At 42.9% G+C, this 20,965-nt stretch overlaps 1 long non-coding RNA gene across 2 annotated transcripts in view; it reads left to right on the forward strand.

Annotated features, from left to right (window-relative positions):
• The window catches only part of LOC309335997, a 60,281-nt gene extending 40,704 nt beyond the window's left edge, over positions 1 to 19,577 (forward strand). The window contains exons 5-6 of one of the 2 annotated variants that reach the window (XR_014153844.1): positions 9,879 to 11,197; positions 11,953 to 12,688. This is a non-coding gene — a long non-coding RNA (uncharacterized lncRNA). Of the gene's footprint in view, positions 1 to 9,878; positions 11,198 to 11,952; positions 12,689 to 18,388 lie in introns of those variants that run through there. The other variant, XR_014153843.1, reaches the window with a different exon arrangement.
• Positions 19,578 to 20,965: the final 1,388 nt, after the last annotated feature.

Consider the following 20,965-nt stretch of genomic DNA (forward strand, 5'->3'; position numbering starts at 1 on the left):
ACATTTAATGGCTGTGTGGAATATGACTAAAGCTTTTGTTCAGGGGTTATTCATTAATAAAAATTTCATTCCTGATTAAGAAAAGGAATGAAGAGAGATTGGCATTGTTGAATATGGCAAGGGAGTTAGAACTGAAGCACAAATAAAGGGTTTAGTGAGGATTAGAAACTGCAAGAAAAAAGATTAGAACATTGGACTATAGAGGGTGGAGAAGGTTTCAAAATGTACAAAACTAATGTTTTAAGAAAGAAGTAAACAAGGTAAATGAATGAGAAAGAAGATGGGGGTGGGGAACAGAATAGCCCCCACCCCCACCCCCCCATCTGAAGGTCAGGAGACAAGCACTTTATTTTGAATGGTTTAGTGGTTGAATATTGGAAATGACTTATAGTCAGGACTCTTCAGCATAGTTTTATCGGGTGATTTATATAACAGGTCTGGAAATCTATCAGTCTTCATTCATAAAAATACTGACACTTGTGGTAAAAACATAAATCACATCTTGTATACTTTTGCAGTACATTAAAAAAAAACACTAAACATTGTAAGATACTGCAATGGTGAAATTTTCTGGTCTAGTGAATTTTTCTCAAGATTAGTATATTTCAGATAGTGCAGTGTATAATTAGACGGTGGAAATACAGTTCTTGCCATAAAACAAGAACACGATGAGCTATTAGTTGTCCCAGTAACTGAACAAAGAGTAACAAAAGCATTATATGTGTGTGTGTGTGTGTATATATATATATATATATATGCTTTCGTAGATTTTCACGGGTACAGGAATGCAGGTTTTGGTGTCCTCGGGTGTCTTCCCGTGTAAAAGTTGGGGTGTCTAGGCGACGTTTCGACGAGGTCTCACTCGTCATCTTCAGGCTGGTGCTTTCGGCTTCTTGTTACTGGAACAGAGCAGGATCTCAGTGTTTGAGTTCCTATAAATACTGTAGAGGGGGTGTGGTGTATAGCCTCCAATGTTCTGGGCAGAGAGGAAGTTCCCAGGCTAGTGTGCCTTTTCTTCTTTTGTTCCTTAATTACTTGAGAGATATCTTGAGTGATTTCTTGAGTGATATCCTGAGTACCACTTAGGTGGGTCATTAGGTGTGGATTAGTTGTTAAAGTCTTTGTGTCTTGACCTCTTGAACTTTGTGAAGAGTTTTCCTGAGAAGATGGCTGTACTGTACTTAGTTGTGCTCTGGCTTGGCTTCGTGTATAGGGGCGAGCTGTGGTTTTGTGGCTTGTGTCAGCCAGATCTGTGTAGGGATTGCAGGGGGGTGCAGCATCCGGAGGTGCCACCATGGATTGGCTACTGGATGGTGTCTGTAATTCATCTGTGGAGAGGGTCTGGGTTTGGGTCTGGTGTGGTTGATTGGTGTTATAGGAACTCAAACACTGAGATCCTGCTCTGTTCCAGTAACAAGAAGCCGAAAGCACCAGCCTGAAGATGACGAGTGAGACCTCGTCGAAACGTCGCCTAGACACCCCAACTTTTACACGGGAAGACACCCGAGGACACCAAAACCTGCATATATATATATATATATATATATATATATATATATAGGCAACTGATGGATTTTTGGTTCACACGCGCACACACCCCACACACTGATTTGAATTGCAAAAAAATGCAAAGACAAAGGAAAACAAGAAACTTTCTCATGAACTGCTCCTTGCTGCTGCTCCCCCCCACACACACTTTAGGATTACCAGCTAATTATCTATTTACACCTGTTTAGGTCTGAGATGCACGTAAAATGTGGGCAGAGATGGAGATTAAGAATCAGGGAAATGTCCAGTTTAGTCTGAATTCTATCCAAAATACATTCTCCCCAGCTGGCATATGTTTTGCTAACCAAACCACTACCACTAACTAAATGCATAGCCATAGAAATCATTGATGAAGCACGTCAAGTGCCCCAGCTGGACCTCAGCTACGCACCCCCCCTCCCCGTCAATACACAATGAATTACGGTATTTAAACTTAAGAAGAACCTAATCACAGCACACCACTCAAAATATATAGCCCTGGCAAGAGAACACAAACACATAGAGCTGTTCTTAGGTCTACAGAAAGCAGTGCTATAACTGGAAGGGGAGGAAAAGCCGGGGTTTTTGCCCTGGGTAAAGCCTCCAGAGGGGCGCCATTGACCCTCCCAGCTTGTGTGTGTGTGTTTGCAGATGCACATGAGTGATGCCAAACTGGGTCTTTGACCCAGGTGAAATAAAGCCTAGTTTCACCCCTGCAGAAGGGCTTCCCATAGGCATCTGGCTGGCCACTGTGAGAACAGGATTCTGGACTAGTGGGGCCATTGACTTGATTCAGCAAGCTCCTCTTTATGTTCTTAAAGAGGATATAAGGGGAAATTTGGTGATGGGGAACTCAGCACAAACAGAACACCTTGCACAAGCAACAGAGAACCAAGGCTAGCAGCAAAATATGAAATTGGTTGATTTGATTTGTTATATTTTTATGCCACTTTTCATTCAAATGAATCCCAAAGTGGCTTACAAACAGTAACTTATAATAATATGATAGAACATAATAGAACATCACACACGCAGCATAAATCATATAAAGTTCTGGAGCTTTTCCTGTGAAAATGCGCTCTTTACCACTGAATCAGAGCAAACTGCAGTCCACCTAAACCCCAAATTGCTGTTTGTTGTACTTTAGCTTTAAAGAGCAAGTTTTCACAGGGAAAGCTCCAAAGCCAAAGAAGAGAGAGAAAGAGAGTGCAGCAGACAGGGGGCTTTAAAGTGCCAGTCTATGCCTGGAAAGTGCAGGGCAAAAGTTAGGTGTAGATAAGCCAACCGTCTTCAAACTCAGTTCCATTCCTGTAACTGGAGCTGCAAGGACATGGCACTATACACACACAAGCAGAGCAAGGTTACCAAATAGGAGATCGTATTTCAAAGTATGACTCTAAGATGCACAAAGAACTCTCAAACATGGGGGCGGGGAGCAGAGCGGCACCCTGAAATATGGGAACACTGCATCAGCAGATTATAACAAGCCCTCCCACAGACAAAGCAGAAGATAAGTACATAGTATGCATAAGGAGGCCCTGCTGCCAGAGAAATCCCTTGGTCTGTGCTTTGTTCCATCTTTTTTTCCATTTATCAATGCAAGTGTAGGACTCATACTTACATAGAAATATCAGTAGATATTCATCAAAACGTCCTTTGCCTCTGAGTGTATGAGTACATTTTAAAATCAAGTGGGTGGTCTCAACCAATAATATAGAAATAATTATCTGATATCTACACATTGCACAATTGAAGCTGATATACTTCTATTCATTTTATTAGTTCCTCATAGGGAAGAAACTTATTATTTTTAATTAAATCCCTGAATCGAATTATATCTCTTGCTTCACTTTCTTTAAAGATATTATGTTTAACAAGAGTGGATTTATGCATATGCATTATGTATAGCTGAGGCTTTTTCAACAAAGCTTGATCTTAGTACATACTTAAATATTTATCCCAAACTTTAAAAATCTAATTTATGATAACATGTTTCTTAATTCCCTGTAATCTTTCTTTCTTTTTAATCTGCAAAGGGATTAAAGTATGTTCAGGTTTTAAATCTTCCCAATTAAAAAATTTTCTTTTTCCTAAAGGCTGGTTTAAAGAGCATTATGTTGAAAAGCATAACAGCAGCAACAACAACAACTCAATGAACCAGGCAGAGCAGTGTCTCCTTCTTGGAGATTCCTGCTTTTTCGTTGTTCCAGTCAAATTTATCCACAAGTTTTGCCATTCATTAATTGATATTGTATAAATTGAAAGATTTTGTGTAAAAAGTTAATTCTTCTAAAGCAGGTACAGTAGTACCTCGGGTTACATACGCTTCAGGTTATATACGCTTCAGGTTACAGACTCCACTAACCCAGAAATGGTACCTCGGGTTAAGAATTTTGCTTCAGGATGAGAACAGAAATTGTGCTCCGGCGGCGTGGCAGCAGCGGGAGGCCCCATTAGTGGTGCTTCAGGTTAAGAACAGTTTCAGGTTAAGAACAGATCTCCAAAACGAATTAAGTTCTTAACCCGAGGTACCACTGTATTTTAATTGCAGAAATTATTGCCTTTATGCTGTCCTAATAGAACTACCATGGGCCATTTAATTAGGTAGGTTTGAGTCAAAGGTAGAAAATTAATTTTAATATAGATCGCCTGGATCCTATAGCAGATTAATTCTAAATCTCTCGCCAGAGTTTTGACTTGAACTCAGTAAGTCAGGACATTTGGATCTGAACAGTTAACCATTCTTATTAGGAAGTAAGTCCTTATTCAATCAATAGTATTTTAGGGGGGGGGGTTGCCAGCAGGATTTTCTGTGTCCAAGTACACTGCATCTGGATTGGCCTCTGCCCCACTTGCAAAAGTGGAGACAAAGTTGCATGTGCTTAGCTTTGTGTCACATATAAATCTACATGCTTTGCAGTTGGAATGGAAACTTCAACAGGTGAAGTTTTACTCAGAATGATATTCCCATTGAAGAAAAGGCTTTACAGGACAACTCTTGTGCCAAAGTAGCCTCTGTGGGTTTTCTTTTTTGACAGTCCATGGTGTTTGGAGTCAGATCCAGAGCTTTAATTATATGTCCTGCTGGAGCAATGATATTTATCTACAGGAGAGTCATACTTGAGCAGGGGGACAGGATCATGTTGCTGGTTGTGTATGGCAAGTTCCTAAATATTTCTTCCCTCCTGACTGCTGCAGAATAAGAAAAGGAAACAGAGATTTGGTTGCTCCTTCCACGCCAGAAAAAAAGAAAAATGGGAATGTGTAAATATGCACAAATAGCTCTTTTCCGGGAGAGAGAGAGTAAAGAAGCAGCACTGGGGATTTTGATGTGTTAAATAATCATAAACCCAGCGTCAGATTATTTGTCCAGCAAAGCGATTGCACAACAATTGAATTCAGAAACAGGCTTTGGGGAATGTAATGTTTCTCAGTACAAATGAAGTGCTTTCCCCAGGATAAAGTGAGCCAATTCTACTATGACAGCCTTCCCCGTCCTAGTGCCCTTAGGAAGTTTGGATTACAAATCCCATCAGCCCCAGCTGATCTTTGGGTGGCTGAGGTGGCAACCCATCTGTGTCACCTCTGTTTTGTGATGTAAGAGGCAGGCATTTGTTTGAAACCTTGTGATTATGTCATTCACAGAACCTACCACAAGAAGGCTTGACAATTAGCCTTTTCTCTGTTCTGTTGGGGGTGGGGGAGCTTTGTCTGCTATGAATTTCATGTATCAGTGTTTCCACTTAAGAGCTGGCCCTCAGGCAAAAGAGAATGAAAGTGTTGCTTTAGATCCCCAGCAATTGTACCTCTCTTTGTAAAGTAAGAAACCTCTGCTGGCCCAGAGTGGCTGGGGCAACCCAGTCAGATGGGCAGGGTACAAATCAGTTGTTGTTGTTGTTAGAAACTTTTCTTTCAGGTAACCAGGGTTTTGCTCCCTGAAAAGTTGACAGCTCCACATCACAGTCTGCCACCTGCCCAGTTCTTTTTACTTATTTACCTAAATGCCCAAGCTTTTATTATTGCTTGATGGCCTATTCCTTGTAGTGTTGATTAAAAATCAAGTTAAAAAAACCCATAGCAATCCCAGTCATACAGTATCTATATTTGTTTCATATATATCCCCATCTTTCATCTGTTACGAAACCCAATGTTCCCATGTAGTCCCAGGAGGTCACCCATCCAGGCACTGCCCAGACCTGTTTGGCTTCAGTAACATGGTGGCCTCATGTGTCTTTTATTTGTTTGTTTATATTTTATTTATTTTTACATTTATATCCTATCTTTCCCCCAAGGATCTCAATGTACATGGTTCTCCTGTTTCCCACTTTACCCTCACAACAACCCTATGAAGTAAGTTAAACTGAGAGACGGTAACTGGCCCAAGCTTCCTGGTTGAACAGGAGTTTGAACTCTTGTCTCCCAGGACACAAGTCCATTACCCTAACCGCTGCACCACACTGGCTCTCTTCTGACCAGCACTTCTTCACTGCAATGACAAATGCCTTCATAATAAGTGTTTGTTATTGTAAGAGTCAGAAAGCATTTCTACCCAGCTTTCTAATATTTATGCCCAAATGGGGAGGGCGGAAACATCATTAATAACTGGTTCCCGAGAGCCAAGGTCAGCTATCCCAAGCCAAGCTGCTAAAGCAGCAGCACCCATTCCTTGCCCTGCCTTCTCGGCCATCATGTATGAGTTTAAAGCCAAGTCATATAGAGCCCTGAGATCAGACATGAGCATTACTATCATCTTAGATTGTGAGACTTTGACAAGGCTCAGCACCCCAAATTTAAAGGAGTTTATTATAACAGAACCTGCCCTGCCACTGCTTGGCAGGGGGTTGGACTCGATAGCCCTTGTGGTCTCTTCCAACTCTATGATTCTATGAAAAGACCCAGGACTCTCACCCCAGCTGCCACTCCAGGCTCTGCTGTGTTTTTTACCCAGCCCTTATGACATTGCTCTCTAAAGGCCTAAGAATTCTTAACCACATGTAAATATCAGAAATCCTGTTACAAGAAAATTCAGGTTTTAGAATGGAAATCTTGTTTGTATTACTTAGATTATATTTCCCATAAATGTATCTTATTTTATACAGTCTGGTTATACCACCACCCCATCCCCCTACCCCCTACCCAGGAATTTAATAATAATGGTTTAGACATAATAAACACTGAGAAGCACAGAAACCGGGAGCCATGGGGAAGGGGTGATGCATTTCAATTTAATGACCAAAGAAGACTGAAAGCAACATAGGAAATGAAAAGGATCTTTTGGATGTGTCCTCAGTCACAGCCAGATCAGGAAGCTGAAAGCGGACTTTACAAATCCCTTTAAACCTTATTCTGATTCTTAATATGCTTAGGAAGAAAATTCAGGCTGTTGCTAAGGATTGATTGTTGCGCAAGGCTGATCCAAAAGAGCATGAAATTATTTGCATGCTTAAAGTGAAGTTTTATCCCCACTCTAACTGGGCTTCTCTCATTGTATTTTGGTAAGGACTGAATGAAGTGGAAGGACAGTTTGAGGACCCGGGTGAAAGGTGGGTATGGGGAGATCTCACAAGGTGAAAGGCTGTGAGAAGAGAGGGGTGAACCCAGGTGGGAGCTAGGAGGGCACACCTTCCTCTGTAGGGGATGAAAGTTAAGATATACCGGTAGTGGTGAAAGAGGATTTTGTAGTTTCTGCTTCTTCTTTCTTTAGTTTCTTTCTTTTCTTTGTTTCTTGTAGATTAGTTTGTTCTTTTAATTACATTGTGAAAACTTTAATAAAAACATTTCTTCTTCTATTATTATTGTTAATGCTGTTGTTGTTGTTGTTAGGCTTCTTTGACGGTAGTACCATCTTCACATAGTCCAATCTGATTGGCTACATAACAATGTTGCTAATCCCAGAAAGAGCATATTTTAAAAGGAATTGTGCTGAAGTTGGACACAATCAGATTTCTTTTGTTGGCAGGTCAAGACACACCTGTTTGCCAAAGCTTTTGGAAAAGCAGAATGAGATAGTGTTTTATGCTGATTATCCCTTCTCTACTGTATTGATGTGATATGGCTGTCTAGGACTAGGGGCTGTGTGTCCCAGAAACAGAAAGTGCTGCCCTGCCCTGCCACTGCTGCCATAACATTACCCACTCTGTCATCTCCACCACTGGCAGGGAAACAGCACTGGTATTGGTGCCAATTTCCAGTGAGCTCTCATGCGCTCTGCAAAGTTTCACGTGATTTCAGCAAGATCTTGTGAGATCTTACGAGAAATTGGCGTTGCCTCAGGGGCTTCTGCTGCCTGAAGTGGTAGCTTCACCGCACCTAATATGTGGGCCAGCCCTGTCCAGGACCCTCACAATCTGGAACGCAGAGGCCATGGAACATGTCTGCTTTTGTAGAGGCTATGCTTTGGAATCTCTGCATGACAATATGTGGTGGATATATGCAAAGTATTTCAGCTTCCAGCGCATATCACTAGACTGTCTCCACATGCCCCTCCAGTGGAAAGCTGACACTTAGCAGTCCTTATTGTTATTGTGATTTTCCTGCAAGCAGACCACTGAAGTGCTGGGAATTCTTGACTTCCACCTTTGCCTTTCCACATCATCATGCATTCCTCCATATCTTGCTATGGAAAAGACAGGCTTTCCAACTTCTGGTTCATGTATTGCTTGAGAGTGAGAATGAAGGAGAACTTATCAGCCCGTAATCCCTGTACTGGGCTGCTGCCAAGTTCCCCAACTCCCCAAAGACATAATTATCCCTTCACATTCTCTTATTTTACCAAACTCTATATCCACTTTAATCCTAGCACTGAAACTGGCCCATCACCTGGAGATGTCGTGAGGTGGTTGGACAGCTAAACAGGCATGTCAGGTCCTTCTGACTGCAGTGTTTGTCTTGGCTGCTGTTTGATGTTGACCCATCAGCCATCTCTGCCAGGAAGGGATTGGAAACCTACAGGATGTTGCTGTGAAGCTAACACCGAAACTACTCCTTGACAGAACTGATGGATTTGATGTTGACTGAGAATTGGGAGAAGGGAGGAGGATAAGACTGGATAAAAAGAATGGGTGCAACTAAGGAGGTTAATCTAGCATTGCCTTAATGGGAATTGGTAAACTCCCCATCGCTATCTTCAAGCTGTGATCTCAGGAAGCCTCAGGGGAGTGGGAAAGTTTGTTAGGGAGCATCCCAGGAACAAAGGGGGGAAATTAAAAAGTGAGATGTGAATAAGGCTGGAGGGGATTTGTACTAGCAAAAATGATATGATGCTACTGTATATAATTCAAAGAGAGATAAGAATGCATTTTGGAAAGTACCTCAGTATCGTTTCTAAACTGGAAAGTGTCCTTAACTCATTGTTAATTTGGTGGATGGGGAAAGTTAATCACTATGATTATCCCAACATAGGGAAGGTGTAGGGAACCTTTGGTGCTCCCGATGTTGCTGCAACTTTCATCATCCATGGCCACTGGCCACATGCACTGGTTATCTCCCGCTTGGACTACTGCAATATGCTCTATGTGGGGCTACCTTTGAAGGTGACTCAGAAATTACAATTACCGGTAATCCAGAAAGCAGCGGCTAGACTGGTGACTGGGAGCAGCCGCCGAGACCATATAATACTGGTCTTGAAAGACCTACATTGGCTCCCAGTATGTTTCCGAGCACAATTCAAAGTGTTGGTGCTTTAAAGCCCTAAATGGCCTCAGTAATGTATACCTGAAGGAGCTTCTCCACTCGCATTGTTCAGCCTGGACACCGAGATCCAGCATGAAGGGCCTTCTGGCGGTTCCCACACTGCAAGAAGTGAAGCTACAGGAAATCAGGCAGAGGGCCTTCTCGGTAGTGGCACCCACCCTGTGGAAGGCCCTCCCATCAGATGTTAAGGAGTTGAGTAATTATATAACATTTAGGAAACACCTGAAGGCAGACCAGTATAGGGAAGCTTTTTTAGGTTTAATGTTTACTGTGTTTTTATATATGCTAGAAGCCATCCAGCGTGGTTGGGTAACCCAGCCAGATGGTGGGGTACAAATAATTTATTATTATTATTATTATTATTATTATTATTATTATTATTATTGGGGCTGACAAGAGTTGTAGTTCAGCAACATATGGAGGGTCAAAGGTTCCCCACACCTGACACTGGGAACAGGACTGTGCACAGGAAAAATAATAATAATACTTGCCTTAGAGACTTGAATAGGCAGTTACCTTTGCTCAGAGACTTCGAACAGCATCACACTTGAATTGGATCTGAGAGAGTCACCTCAAAGCCTTCGCTGAAGCAATTGTCTTTTCCATTGACAACAATAGAAAAAATAATAAACCACTTATCACTTTTTATTTTTTTTCAGAGTTGATAAATTTTTCAGGCATAGTAAGGAGGTGGATGAAGGAGCATTATGATTGGCCTCCAATACTTGCATCTCTCACAAATTAAAGTAGGGGCAATTTTTTTAAATGCACATGTACTCTATACAAAAATCAGAACTGCTTTGTTTGATCAGACCATAGCAGAACTGTTAATTATGAAGTTCTAGTTCACTACCCCTCTCCCAACAGTGCCCAGTCAGCCAAACACTTCTGGAAAGCTCAGAAACAGATCATCATCTATTTATATGCCACTTTCCCACAAAATTTTGCCATAAGTGGCTCACAACATATCCAAGGAACAATAAGTTAAACAATTTTTTTAAATTAGAAAAAATAGAAACCATCATAATATCAATAAGTAAACAAACAAAACCCAAACCATATGACATTGGAGAAAACAATACCGATAAGGTAATATAAATTAACATTGTAAACTAATAAAAGAAACAATAATAAAAGAGGATGGTGCAGTGTGATCACTCCACCACCTCTCCCCTTTCCTTTTTAGTAAGTATAAGTGACTCAGTGGTCAGAAGGTCAGGAAACGCCACTGCCCCACCATGCTATCCACTACTGGGATAAAGGGAGCTAATAAATAGGTGCCATGGACACTACTTTCCCTGAGGCCTAACATTTCTCAGGAGCCTACCTACCTGATCAGGGGAATGAGAATAGAAAAGCTCTATTTCCTGGCCAATTCTACTCTCTAGATGCCCCTTTCTCTTTTCGAATTACTCTGCCTGCCTTGCTATCTCTCCTAATTCTTTTCCTATGAATAACTGCATGGTTCATACCTGCTTCCAGATTATATATTAACTGAGCCAGACTTTTCAAGTGCTCTCTCTTTCTGAATACTATTCAAAGAGGTTAAAGCCCCACGTTGAGTGGCTTTGAATCCATCTGTATATGGGTGTGAGGTGTTGCCAAGAGCATTCTTTGCATCCTTCCACCATGAAGAATGACCATGATGTCCCAAGAAAGACCCATGAACACCCTTTAGAGTCTCCACTGCATACACAACATTGTTTAGCATCCCTGTTAATACCTCTTTGCATACTAGTAAAGGACAGTATTCCAAGAGGCCTCTGCCCTAGCAGATACCTCATTACAATCAATTTTGCATCTTTCCTCCTCTAGCCTCAACAGGAGTGCTATTAAACATAGTGATGATTGGTGCCCATTTGAACTGGTGGGGCATAAATTAGGGAGGCAAATGGTAGGTAGAGCCAGAGACAATGACAGGCAGAGCCAATGAATTCTAGTTTTGACCCCATCCTCTTCCCTATGTTGTTGGTGTTTAGTCGTTTAGTCGTGTCCGACTCTTCGTGACCCCGTGGACCAGAGCACGCCAGGCACTCCGGTCTTCCACTGCCTCCCGCAGTTTGGTCAAACTCATGCTGGTAGCTTCAAGAACACTATCCAACCATCTCGTCCTCTGTCGCCCCCTTCTCCTTGTGCCCTCCATCTTTCCCAGCATTAGGGTCTTTTCCAGGGAGTCTTCTCTTCTCATGAGGTGGCCAAAGTACTGGAGCCTCAGCTTCAGGATCTGTCCTTCCAGTGAGCACTCAGAATGGATAGGTTTGATCTTCTTGCAGTCCATGGGACTCTCAAGAGTCTCCTCCAGCACCATACCGGTAATTCAAAAGCATCAATTCTTCAGCGATCTTTATGGGCCAGCTTTCACTTCCATACATCACTACTGGGAAAACCATAGCTTTTACTATACGGACCTTTGTTGGCAAGGTGATGTCTCTACTTTTTAAGATGCTGTCTAGGTTTGTCATTGCTTTTCTCCCAAGAAGCAGGCGTCTTTTAATTTTGTGACTGCTGTCACCATCTGCAGTGATCATGGAGCCCAAGAAAGTAAAATCTCTCACTGCCTCCATTTCTTCCTCTTCTATTTGCCAGGAGGTGATGGGACCAGTGGCCATGATCTTCGTTTTTTTGATGTTCAGCTTCAGACCATATTTTGCGCTCTCCTCTTTCACCCTCAATAAAAGGTTCTTTAATTCCTATAGAGCTCTTCAAAGCTCTTCCCTATAGAGCTCTACAAAGGTAAAACTGAGGCTAAGGAAGGGAAGCTGACAGGCAATACCACCCCACATCCCCCAGACTGTTTGTAAGTAATAAGGCAGGCAAGTAGAGACTGGCTGAGGGCAGATTGAGGATGGCGGGGTAGTGCCCCACTTGCTCTATCGAAGCAGCCTCTGTAGTTCAAACAGAAAATTGAAAATCTTGTTGTACTAACTATGAATGCAGACTTTATTTCAATTTTCAAAGTGATCCCTTCACTTGTCTAATTATTTCACGTTAGCCAAGAAGGATCCTAACCACACAGAAATGAGCCACTGTCACAGCAATTTCTCTTTGAGCAACCCACTGGTGCTTTTCTTGTTTCCTTGCTGCTAAGTGGAAAAGAAAGCTTTCAAATACTAGCTGTGAGACACCAAACCTTCACCTTCAGGCTGCCTTGGTTAAAACGCTGCTTCCACGCCAAGGAAAACTACAGTGTAAAAGAGCCAGATGTTTGCAATTAACTGTCTGACATTCCCTCTGCCCTCCTGCTATGGCACTTCTCAAGGCCAGTGAAGAAAAACGTGTATCAGAAATTCAGGTTCCAAGCCTGAGCGATGCAGTGCAGAGTTACAGGCCTGTCATCACTCCTGGAATGAAGGACGCCCAAAGAGATCTGGGATTACACTACTCTTCACCTTGTAATAAAAGGCCCCACTCAAGGAAGTGGCACCCAGGAGAAGCATCTCTTATGCAATTGCTGCAGATGGCAGACAGCACAGAGAAGATTCAGGGAAGGGAGGGGAGAGAGAGAGCAGGAAAGGAGCTTGGAATGAGACCCATGACTGGTTGGTTACTGACCCAGTGAGTCTGGGTCTGGGTGGAGGAGATAGGGCTTGCCTGTGTGCCCCTCTATACACTTTTTAACCCTCAAACATCTGAATAGGGCTAAAGATAACTGATTTCAAATAAAAGGTGTTTCATGTTATTCTACAAACTGAACAATGAAGCTGTGCCAAAAAAGACAAATTACATAGATTATTTCAAGGTTGACATTCCTTGCCCAAAAATCCACTGTGTGGTCACTTCCAAGCTGCCATTTTGTCATGTGCATCCTACATAAAATATGGCCGTGGCCACATTCACATCATACATTTAAAATACAGTCATTGCTTATTAGAAAAGTTCTATTCCCCTCGCAGAGCCATAGTTTCCAGAGACGTTTAACAATCAATCCCTCTTCCCAAAGAACTCTGGAAATTGTAGCTCTGATGGGCTATCTATCATCCATGATGCCATCCGGTTTATGCCACAAGATCTCTGATAGTGTGGCTTAACCCATATAATTAATGCAGGAAGGGGAAAGAAAAAGCAGCTGTGTGGATAGATAGCACCGAAGCAGCAGTGGAAATAATAGCGTTGAACAGAAGTGGAAAATGTACCTGCTGAAATTCCCCCATCTGCAGAATGACTAAAAGCAACCTTATACTGTTAGAAGATAGCAGCTCTAGAAAGAAGATACCTTGCCTGTTAGTGAACTGGATTCTGAAGCAATTACGGTAGATCCTTTTGTCTATTTGGGTCACAGTGTTATTCAACTAAGTTTTACTCAGAGTAGACCTATTGAAATTAATGGACTTAGTCATGTTCATTAATTTTAATGGTTCTACATTAAGTAAAACTTAATTGGATACTATCCACAACAACCAATTACTGCACAAGTTGGAGGGAAAATCAGATTTTTTTGCTTGGAACGGCTCCAATTGCCATAAGGCACACACTGATAAGGATTATTATGCTAGAAGAAATAACAGGAAGAAGAGGGCATGGTGCAAGGTTTAAAGGTATCTGCTCCATCAACCCACCCAGTATCCACAGATAGGGACACTTATCATAGAATCATAGAATTGTACCTGGAGAGAAAATGGGACAAATTCACCAACTACAGCCATACAAGTACTGTTTTGGTTACTCCATACATGCTGTGTACTGGTTAGAGCATCAGACCAGGACTAGGGAGACCCAAGTTCAACTCCCCAGTCAGCTATGAAGTTCACTGACTGACCTTGGGCCAGAATTATCTCTCGACTTAACCTACTTTATCTCTTGACTTAACCTGCTTTATCTCTCAAGTAAGTATTTTCTCTCAACCTGAGCTACCTGATGTGAAGATAAAATGGAGACTGCCTCGAGCTCCTTGGAGGAATATAACAAGTTTACGTCCATGTGGCTTGAACATAATCCTAGTTTTGATAGAAAAGTTAAGAAGCCTAGCGGTTCTAACAGAAGTGGGTCACAAATCTGGCCTGGACAATAGAGGAAACTAGAGATTGTAAGATGCAAGAAACAGTGCATTTATTGGCAGTTTATTGAGGTATACACCAGGAATGGAGAAACTCAGGCCCAGGGGGGGAATTTGTGGCCGTCCAGGCCTCCTCAGGCCATGCCACCTCTCACTAGCCTCTTCCAATACTTTTACCTGCCGTTATGTGTTCTTGAACTATGATAACACCTTTACCTGTCTGGATAGAGAATGGGGAAAGGTGTGTGTGTGTGTGTGTGTGTGTGTGTGTGTGTGTGTGCACGCGTAGCATTCTCTGACTTTTGTGTCGCTTACACTGTACAGTTAGGTCTGCTGCCTGTCACCCCACCTACCACTGATGTGGTCCCAAGAAGTTTGCCTACGAGAGAATGCAGCCCTGAAAAAAATTCCCCACTCTTGCACCTCTCCGTCCCTGACAGACCTGACACTCTGCTGATCCTAGGTTGGTCAGATGGGCTTACCAGAAACACAAAAGCAAATAAATGTGAAGTAAAGACGATTGAGGGGAAATCAACCCAGAACCACAGGCAGAGAATTGTGAGTCATCTGGATGCAGCCGGGCAATAAAGCAGGAATGTTTCTGAGAGCAGCAAGAGGTTGAAGGCAATTCCTGCAAACCAGCAGGAGGCCCAAGTACTGTGACATGCGAACACGGCGCTCTGGCAATAAAATCCAGAACTTAAAGCCGCTGAGACCAGCCTGATAACATTCCTGCAGGATTCTGATCAAGCAATTGCATAGCGGCACAATCTCAGCAGAAGAGCATGGCAAGAAGTCTTCCTGCAAAACTACCCGACCCATTCTAATGAATCCAGAGAGTAAACTCTGACAGCAGGAGCTTCGTTCTAAGCTACGTGGCCCTGTCAGAATTATAGAGACAGTTTGCTCTGCAAGTGTGCGGAAGTAAGCCTCAGATTGGCTCTGAGCGCTGAATAGCAATCACCTTTAAAACCCCTTTAGTTCCCCTGAGCCTGTCTCCAGGAAAGCTAATCTAAGAAGCAGCAAGAGGCAAAGCAAAGCTCAGGCCTGAGCACCAGGGGAAGCCAGAAATTATGGGAACCTGCCCCTGGAATAGAAATGGCTGCTGATAATTTAAAACATTGCTGCCTTAACCCCAAAGCTCCAGAGCCAGTGACTGGCCTTCCTCATAGAGGATATGCTTGTGCTTTATATGCTTACCTATGTAAGTCCATTGAACTCAATGGAGATTATTGATGAGAAAACATGCACAAGGATGTGCTATAAGTATAATAGCAAGGCCGGGGCCTTCTTGAATGTCAGGTTCCAACTAGCCTGCTAAATTTACGGTACATCAGCAAGGGGGTCTGGAACCTTCAACCCAAGAGCCTCATTCCCTTCTGGACAATTTTCCAAGGGCCACATGATAATGGTAGGCAGGGCCAGAGGCCAAAAGTGGGCAGAGCTAGTGGCTAGTTCTTACACACACACACACTTTTTGTCCTCCATTTGGAGAAGCAAGAGGCATGAAGGACACACTCCATCCAGGCAAAAATGCTCAAGGAGGTTCTATTGCTACAGTGCTTGGGGAAGAGGTTTGTTAGAAAATGCCCCATGCTAATTTCCAAGGCTCACTCCGCTCAGGAAAGCTGCCTAGGGAAGATGGTGACAGTTTACTTAAACCTGATTTCTGGACCGTTGTCGCTCCTAGCTTGCTGGAAATGGTTCTATTGCATTCCCAAGCATCCTGTTTCTGGGGCTCCTCACCTCAGCTTGCGCTTTCTGTACCATGTCAGGACAACGAGTCCCACTGGCTTTCTGGGCACCTCTCCCCCGAGGGCACTTGGGAAAACAGCAGAGGGAAAACTGTTTATTTTATAAACAAAAGCAAAGCAGGCACTTTCCTATTATTGCAAGGTTAATGCTTGCCAGACATCCGCCCTGAGGGAAGCAGGCAGGGGCAAGTCTTAGCACTCTTGTTATTGCTGTTGTGCCGCCTCCTGGGGTTGGTTTGGTAATCACTGTTGCATCCCATGTGAGGGTCATCACACTTCTGCATTTTTCCTGCTGCAGCTGGCACCCCCATTTTTCCAGTAGTAAGAGCACTGAGTAGTAAGAGTGTTGATGAAGAGCACACATTTCACCATTAGGCCTACCAAGCCTCTCTAGAGTTGTACCCCTAGCGACGCTGCTCCACCCAAAAGCACCCACAGGTAACAAAGCACATGTGTGTAAGGCCAACTGTTGACTGTCTTCTGTTACCAAGGGGGAATTGTACACCCTACTTTCAACTCAACAAGACAGTATAACCGGATGATGGCATAGCGTATCAGCCAAGATACCTTTATCCATGACAAAAAGTGCTTTTAATGTGGTAGCCAACACAAGAGAACATATAATAACAACTCCAGCATGACAACAGAACAGCAGGCAGGTGAGCAGGAAAGCAGTGTGGGTAGCAGGAAGCTCAGGCAAGCTGCTTAAAGGAAAGTGAGAGGCACTTGTTTGGCAAACTACTCTCTGGAACGCCTGCCCCGCTCCACCAAATATCACTGGAGTGGTGATTAAAGGAGAGTAGATGAGCTGTGAGGGAGGTGTAGTTTGGGGCGAGCTGTAAGGGGAGGAGAAGGGGTTTGGTGCAAGCTCTAAAGGAAGGGGTGGGGTGAGCAGAGAAGGGAGGCTTGGCAAAGCTGTGAGGAAATAGGAAAGGTTTTGTTATAAGAAGAAACTGCTCCTTTTCCCTCATGAGTCCTTAAGTGGGTCCCCTTTCGGTAGGAGGAAATGACAGAGACCAGCCAGAGTATATTGAGAAGAAAAGTAGCTAGTAAGCCTGATCTTTATTAAGCTGTTGCAACAGGGTCCCCACTCACCACACGCAGGAGGGAGGACAACCCTGAACAATGGTAAGCAAGCCCGTATATAGATTTTTGAAACTGCCCGCCCTGTACCCCAAGACCACCCCCCTAAAACATCAAACATACATCACAGAAGGAGGCAGTCTACAGCAGAGGAGGCGGTCTACAGCAGAAATCCTGTCTGCCAGGATACCTGATAATGGTCACTGATTGCATTACCTAGATAGTCTGGCCATTCTTTTGTGATGGTTAATACTTTAGTTTCTGAATCCAGGTCACAGGCTCACCCTATTCATACACAAGACAGGATTTGTAAGCGAAAGACAATAAGGAGGATTTCCCATTTCCTTCCTCCTTGCAGAGAAACATTTGAGGTCAATTTGGGAGAGGCAAAATGGTTTCAGGATTGCTCTCCTGTACAACTTCAGACATGTGGCTTATATACTTATGTATGTTTTATAGGATACCAGTGATTGATACCCTCTATTGACCATTTCAATGTCTCATAATGCCCCAGAGTGATGCTACAATTGGGGCATTGGAGGAAATTGAAATGACAACTAGATGCAGCCACCTGGAATTGCTCAAAGTACTGGGACAGAAAAAATATGTTTAAGGGGTCCCAAAGCAAGCATAGGTGATGTGATTTGCCACTGAGCTGGTACCCTGGCATTTGCCTAATGATTGGCTACAACCTAATGCATATGCGCAGTGTTCAAAACTCCGATTGTTCTGGGCACATTTTGTGACAGTTTTTGAGCTCTGGACGCAGTACTGCGTCCAAGATTTCAGATTAAAACTGCAGAGTGGAAGGAAAGGAGGACCTTTTTCTACCTCCCCACTTCCAGCTATTCTTTGAAGACTGGAGAAGAGACCCTCTTAAGAATATTAGGGGGGTGGGCAGGGGAAAGACTAGACCATGTGAAAAATGAACATATTTAGCTGCAGCTCATTCCTTGTCAGCTTTGTATTTGTGTTATTAAAAAAAAGCGCACCTAGACATTCTGTTGTTGCGTCCAAAACCTAGGTTTAAGGTGCCATATAGCTCCTAGCTTTCATATCTCAGTTTCTAACACTGCATATGTAGATGCTCAGCAGATGGTCAGTGGAATGGCACCGTGTAATAACTGGTGTCTTTCTGCCCAGAATGGACAAGTCCTGAGGGAAATGTGGTTGTCTGGGGCTGGAGTCCAACATTAATGGAAGGCAGAACGCAATATAATCAGCGCTTTTCAAGGCAGGCTTAGGCAAGCTCAGATGTGTTAACCTCATGTTCCTTGCTGCTGCCTCCTAAGTCTGTTACTCTTTGAAAGTTCACACATGCTCTTTCCTTTTTTAAAAGAAGCAAAACAGAAAACACCAACCACCAAAAAATGGAGGGATGGCATGGCGTCATTTCCTTTCCAGCTGTAATAATAACACAGCCGAAGAGGATGGGGAAATCAGGAGGGGAGCTGCATGCAGCATTTACTTTGCTACCCCTTTGAATTACTGGTGTGGAGCAATCACAAGATACTGGAAGCTGCCGGGAGCCGAGGCAGTTAATGATTTTCCTACCTCTGGAGAGCAGGGCCGGGAGCAAGATCTGAATGTTATTTGATTTCAGTTTAACCTTGGAAGAGCAGACAGTAATTGTAGTTCTAAAAAGAAAAGCTTTCCGTGCAATTCTGATGAAGTCCTCATACAGAGATCAAGCAAAGTATTTAAAAGAGGTTCTATTTTGGACAATGGTCATCTGGGCAGCATTGGGAGAGTATTACACCCACACCCCACTATTCTGCATCAAAAAAAGCTTGATTTCTTAGTAGCTGACTCTAATAGTCTTGTTCCTAACTGCAGTCAAGTAGGGAGAAAATTGCAAGCTACAGAGCAGGGAGCGCTCAGACTAATATCGTTGCACAATATTGCTTTCACCATGTGCATGACAGCACAATGCCATTTGTGCCTCGGAGGCATGAAAAAGCTCAGTCCCAGCAGAGTGCAAACTAGCAGACTCCTTCTGTACACTCCCTGACTAGGTTAGTTGCCACTTTGGAAACCACGCTGGAGGGTAGCTGTGACACCACCGGCAGGCGGATAAAGTAGAGGTGGTTTTGGTTGGGGCCATATCTGACATTCTTAACAGTTGGTGTTAAATCTGCTTGGATGGAATTGTGCCCTCCCTAGAAAATCAGGTTCACAGTTTAGAGGAGTTCCTGGATGCTCGTGTAGTAGCGTTGGCTGGGAGTGCCTTTTACGAGCCTTGGTGTGCATGTTTGCTGCACCCTTTCCCCAAGAAGTTGGGCCTGGTCATTTATGCCCTAGTGCAGCAGTGAAGAAGCTCCAGGCTCCAGCCCACAGGTCTAATTAGTTCTGTGATGCCTTTCCTCCAAAACCACACCCACCTGCCCCTGGCATCACATGTAACATCAAGGACAAGCAAGTAAAAACATGGCTGCAAAAACTTATAAATTGACTTCCAAGGGGATGACTCCCAGCACCCATCAGCTGATCAGAGCTCAGGGCCACCTGCTTTGAAGGAGCCAGTCCATTGGCCATACCCAGTTTCCCATTTCTATTTTTCCCCCCATAATATTTATTCAAGTTTTAAAAGGTTACAAATCAGAACACAATATATAAAAACAAAACATATCCAAGAGAAAAATAAAAATAGGAAAATAAAAAAGCAAAAACAGCTAAAAAGGAAAAAAAAAGATACAATCCAAAAAACAAAAGAACAAGTTAAACCTTATTATAACTCCCTTTCTTAACTTATCTCCTTGACCTCCCCACATCTCCCCTCTTTGTATTCTAATTCATATAGATATTTCAGCAAATCCTTCACCTTATTTTTATCCTTATATCTTATCTTATTATACTGTAATTTTCCATTCTTTCTTTCACCAATTAACCATCCACTTTAACTTTATTTAATCTTATTTCTCATTAAAACTTATATATCTGAACTTATTCTTGAAACGTTTGCCCTAGGGTAAAAAAAAATTCCATTCCACGATTTTCCCATCTCTCATTAAAAGAAAAAGAAAAAAAAAAACAAATTATAATATATACATTTTAAATTCCCAATTTTCTTTCACCAACTCCCCTCCCCGGTTTCGGCCCCTAGCAATAGTTCCATCAATCTCGGAAAACCATCAACCCGGAGATCTTAAGTCCGAGGCTCTTAAATCTCTTTCATGTCCCCTCTGCCGGTCTTTTTGGTAGTCTTTGGTGTTAAAGAACAGATCTCGGGGAAGCTCCAACCCATCGGTAGTCATATTCCTTCTTAGCAGGTATGCCAGACTTCCGTAGTTAAAAGTAGGGCCTATAGGATATTCCAAATTTTGTTTCACACTCCTTTCAAATCCAAAGGCCCCAAAAGCTCCAGCCTCCACCTGGCTCAGATTTATATCCCAAAAGTCATTTGATCTCCACATAAGGTGATCTCTCCATCTTTCATTTTACAAACCAAGCCAGGCTTCCATCTCCAAAAACTGGCTCCTCCTGGTTGCCATCATGTAAGGCCTCAAATTATAATCCACCATTTGCCTCTGTAGGGTTATGGCTCCCCCTTTCATCACTTTAATCACAACAAGTTTCTCCTTCTCAAATTCTTCAATTTGTTCAGTTGGAAGAGGTTCCTGTGCCGAGTTCTTGTCAGCTTCTTTACTAATGCCCACTTTTGTTCCCAAGATTACAACATTGGTAGCCATAACATTTATCTGGTCTTGCAGCTTTCCCAACAGATAAAATGTCCTGTTCAGTTCACACTCGACTTCCTTCCCGACCGCCATCCTTAAACAGTCCAAGGTCAAAAACTAGTTTCTCAGAGCTTTTATCTTTAAAAGCAATTTCCCAGCTGCATCCTTACGACAATATCCCAGAGCTCCCTCTAGAGGGACACAAGTTCCTTTTATCACTCCTTCCAGCACAGACCCAA

This window comes from Podarcis erhardii (genome assembly GCF_964252035.2).
Source record: "Podarcis erhardii genome assembly, chromosome: 2".
Lineage (NCBI taxonomy): Eukaryota > Metazoa > Chordata > Lepidosauria > Squamata > Lacertidae > Podarcis > Podarcis erhardii.